General features: G+C 41.2%; 1 long non-coding RNA gene across 1 annotated transcript; it reads right to left on the bottom strand.

The window, feature by feature from the left end:
• Nucleotides 1–2,243: 2,243 nt before the first annotated feature.
• Nucleotides 2,244–3,159, bottom strand: LOC112844798 (uncharacterized). The gene is made up of 2 exons (XR_003217548.1): nt 2,786–3,159; nt 2,244–2,693 (listed from the first exon to the last, which is right to left on the bottom strand). It is a non-coding gene; the product is annotated as an uncharacterized LOC112844798 (long non-coding RNA).
• Nucleotides 3,160–4,456: the final 1,297 nt, after the last annotated feature.

Here is a 4,456-nt window from a genome sequence, read left to right as displayed (position 1 = left end):
GGATGTCCATGTTGGCATTCCAGGCTCTCAGCAGATCTGCATTGTATGCATTCACCCAGCAGTCATTAGGTTCACGCTTTAAGAGGATGACATGGCCATTGCTTAAATTGAAGACACAATCCAAGTATTGTTCATAAGTTAATTGCATTTGTGAAGCAGCTCAGACAAGTCCTCAAACGAGGAATTTGGGTCACAGAGCAAATCTCTCAATGGCTGGAGTTTTTCTTTGGCCTCTTTCTGTTTTTTTGCGAGCGCCATTCGTCTGTTTTTTTGCTTTTGTTTTTCATTTGTGCCTTTCTCTTACTTGTGCTATGCTGCTTATCATTGTGATCATCGTCATCATCTGGGCTTGGAAAGTGATCATTGTTTGGTCTACCGGTAGTTTGGGAACCCAAACCTACATGACACATTACCTTTTTTGCAGGATCTGGAGTGATTTCTGCTGTGGACTTGAACCTCAGACACAATTTTGTGAAGTTCAGGATCGGCATTTTGGTCAGGCATCTTACATGTTATGTACTTGTCAATAAATTTGTACACGTGGTCTTCAAGGTCGCTTCCAAATTTAGGTGCATCTTTGACCCAAACCAGTAAATGGATATGAGGGCTACCTCTGGCCTGAAACTCCACTCGATAAAAGTAATCTTCTACTTCACCGATGGGCTGTGCTGGGACAGGATCAGTGTTGTCATTAGTGCATCGACTCTTTTTTCAAACAATCGCATCACAGTCACAGGGTTGCTTCGGAGAATTTCACACTTTGTGTTCCAGTCAAGTTGTGAAAATCCACTTGTTCACCTTGTTGAGTTTTATGACCTCAACAACCTCAGGCATCTCATTTCAGCAGCTGAAAATGTCAGGAAAAAAGTCGGCTTTCCTAACTGTCTGACCATAGCATGCAGATCTTTCAGTGCCTTCTCCCAATAGGCTGGAGTACCTCTCAGAGGTTTCATGAAGCGTGTTGCATCTTTGTTATTTATCAGTCTCTCCACTTCGTCTTTATTTTGAAGCATTCTGTTACAAATTCTACGTCCATCCTTGGTGATTGCCTTACCTTTGCGCAATTGGATGGACATGCTGTTTGTAGCCATGTGTGTTTCTGTTACAAACTGTGCAAAGAATAGGTAGCTTTGGTCAGTTGCAAAGCGTGTATCTGCAGAGAACAGCCGTGTATTAAAATACATGCTGGGGACAGTTTGACTTGTCTGGCTTCATCTAAGTGTTCTGTCCAGTTGGGAACTGCACAGGAAAGGCCATGGCTTCAAGTTTAGGAACAGAGAAGAAGCCAACAGGTCTATTTCCTTGGGCGGGTGCAATGCTAAATATTCCTTCACCATATGATAAAATGTCCTGTGCTATATCTGGTGGTTGCATACAGGTGTCTAGAACAAGACCAGGCCGAAGTTCTTCCTTTTCTTTCTCCGTATCTTGTAAGGGCTCTCCATTTGACTGTTCAGGCTCCAATAGTTCGTTTACATCATGACATGGCTCAAGTATTCCAGCTGTGTATCCTCAGTGGTCTTCTTTCTGGTACAATTGGTTGTCGAAGTTTCTGGGCATGCATCTTGAATATCTGCATCAGCAGTGTCATGTTCCGTCTCGATTATCTGATATTTGTGGATCAGCAAAAGTAGCGTCATCATCAATAGATACATCTTTGTATTTGAATGCATCTCTTTTAGCTTTGATAATCCTGCTAACACATTCTTCATGTTCACAGTGTAGAAGTGTTGGTATCCTTTGAATCTGATGTGTCTTTTCAGTTGTACCTGCAGGAGCTGGGCTTCATTGCTAGGTCTGGGAAGACAGTTTACTGTGGTTTCCACATCCGACGGTACACAAACAACAGCCCCATGTACGGCTCTTTGCTGTCCTTTTGGTAATGCAATGATTTTGGCAAACGGGAGAATTTTAGCAATCAGTTGTCGTTCTAGTACATTTAATTGACTCAGTTCAATTGGAATGGGTGCTAGTGCTAAATTGTTTGCCACTGCGATGGAAGGGATCTTTCCTCGTTGTAGGTGGCTGTCACAGTTGTAGCAAATCCACTCCTCCATTCTGTGTTTGGGAAAGTACAATTAGCTGAGCATTCCCCATCACAAATATGGACAAATTTTCCTGTCAAGCAAGTGTCAACAATGTGACTATTTTAACATACTTTGATCTTTTGCAGTGTTTAACTTGATTAGGAAACAGAGTTCTGTGGCACACTGTACAGACATGGGTGGGTCCTAACTTAATTGTTTCACGGAAAGCTAATGTGGCTGCTTGCATCACACTATTCACTACAAGCTGGGGCTGTGCTTCAGACTGTGGACCCTGCTGGAATTGTGTTACTAGTCGTCTGTATTTCTTCTTTATTCTCTGCGCACACAACTTTTTATAAATGGCGAAAGATGCAGTGGTAGCCATTTGTGTCTCTGGTACTCTGCACAGCGCTGTATATGGTGCAGTCTGAATTGTGAGTCATTATGATACCTGGCATGAATGATTTTTTTTGTTTGTGCCTGTAGTTTGGATCCGATGCATATTTTGTTCTTATGTATTTTTTCTGTCTGCTTTGAAAGTCAGCATCCGTGTTGTACCTTTGGACCAGATATTGCTTCTGTCTGCTTTGAAAGTCAGCATCCGTGTTGTACCTTTGGACCAGATATTGCTTCTGTCTGCTTTGAAAGTCAGCATCCGTGTTGTACCTTTGGACCAGATATTGCTTCTGTCTGTTTGAAAGTCAGCATCTTTTACTTGACAATATTCTTGTTGCTGAAAGTCAGCATCCGTGTTGTACCTTTGGACCAGATATTGCTTCTGTCTGCTTTGAAAGTCAGCATCCGTGTTGTACCTTCGGAACACATATTGTTTCTGTCTGGTTCGAAAGCTGGCATCTGTGGTATATCTTCTGATAATGTAGTCTCTCTTTTTTTGTTGAAAATGAGGATCATTTTGGTATCTCTTCACTTTGTGGGCTTTTATCTTCTCTTGAATATGAGGATTTGCATAATAACCTTTGGCTGACAACAGTTTTGTTTACGGCGATGACAGTTTTGAGCATATTGAGTTTTCACAGCCTGTAATTTTTTCATTCGAAATTCAGGAAAGCAGGCATATCGTTGCTTTTCGTGTCTTTTTTTGTTTATCTTCTTTGCCAAGTCTTCAGATGAAGATTTTCTTTAGCTTTTAGAAGCTGCTTGTGACTTGAGCTTGACGAATAGCTTTCCCACGCCGTCGTTTATTTAATCTGCATACATTTCTTGCTTTTGGGGGGTTTATCTAGACTTTATCTCTTTCATTATTGAGTTCGAGATTTTCTTGTTGTTCTGTTTGGATGTTGCTTGTTGGATCAACAGATGTTTCAAGTTGATGTTCACAAATTTGATTTGAAGCCATTTTGTCTTGTTGTGGGTTTAAAGCACTTTCTAACATTGTCATGTAGGTTTGGGCTGATTCTGGTTGAGGCACTTGCACAGTGGGATTTGTGATTTGTGGTTCATCATTTTGTGGTGATGTAGCTGTTGCTCCTGGTGTTGCTTGAGTTGACTGTGCAGGCTGTTCGTTGTGAGTGCTGACTCTTTTGAAAGAAACAGGCACAAACTCATATCTTGCATACCTGCCTTGATTTGGAAAAGGTTATGCAGGTGGGTGATCAGGTCATTCACATGAGTGAAAGTGAGCATGACTGCTGTTCCATTTGGCTGGGGTAAACCTGCTGCACTTCTTGAATGTGAATCAAATAATCCATACCTCCCAGATTTGTCACGGAAAACTGCAATGCACTGAGGCGAAACCATGAGCAAAGCATAGTTCACATCTGTTGACAGACATACAAGGCGACTAGCAAGAGGCAACCACCATCCTTTTCTTTGATAAGTTTTGTCCTCTGCTTTCAGGTATCCGTACCTTATGTTGTCCATTTTCACACTGTAGACATTTATGTCAGCATGAACTTCTTTGGGCAGGTCCTCCATGGTCAGATGATTTTGTGTATAACGCCTCTCCTGCTGAAGATTTGTTTTAATCCAACAGTAGAGTGCATCTCCCTGTTCAAGCACCTTATCAAGTCGGGCTGTGTTGAACTGGTGTTCCTCATTAAGGTAGGCCAGGAATGTGAGGGCATTACATGTGCACTGATGATTTCGAGAGAATTCTGTGTACCTTTCATCACTTTGACAATGAGTTGCACTGACACACCAGAAGTGCTGAACTGCGTTTCTCTGTAGCTCCTCTGTCAGTAGTTGTTCATTTGTGTTGTGGAAAGGCTGATCAAGGAATGGTAAAGGTGACACATGTTATTGTTTAGTATTTAATGATATGCATTTCACGGTTGAGTAAAAACATATGTAACTCTTGGTACAATGATGTAAGACATTTTAAGTGGCAATAGTTGTATAAATTTAGATTTTCTTGTAAAGTAAAAAAAAATTTTTAACTATGGTAAATAATGAAACAATGTTCAAGCCAA

Source organism: Oreochromis niloticus, unplaced genomic scaffold (assembly GCF_001858045.2).
Source record: "Oreochromis niloticus isolate F11D_XX unplaced genomic scaffold, O_niloticus_UMD_NMBU tig00001648_pilon, whole genome shotgun sequence".
In the NCBI taxonomy this organism is placed as follows: Eukaryota; Metazoa; Chordata; class Actinopteri; order Cichliformes; family Cichlidae; genus Oreochromis; species Oreochromis niloticus.
Note: the sequence above shows the minus strand (reverse complement) of the source record. Positions and strands in the feature narration are given on the sequence as shown.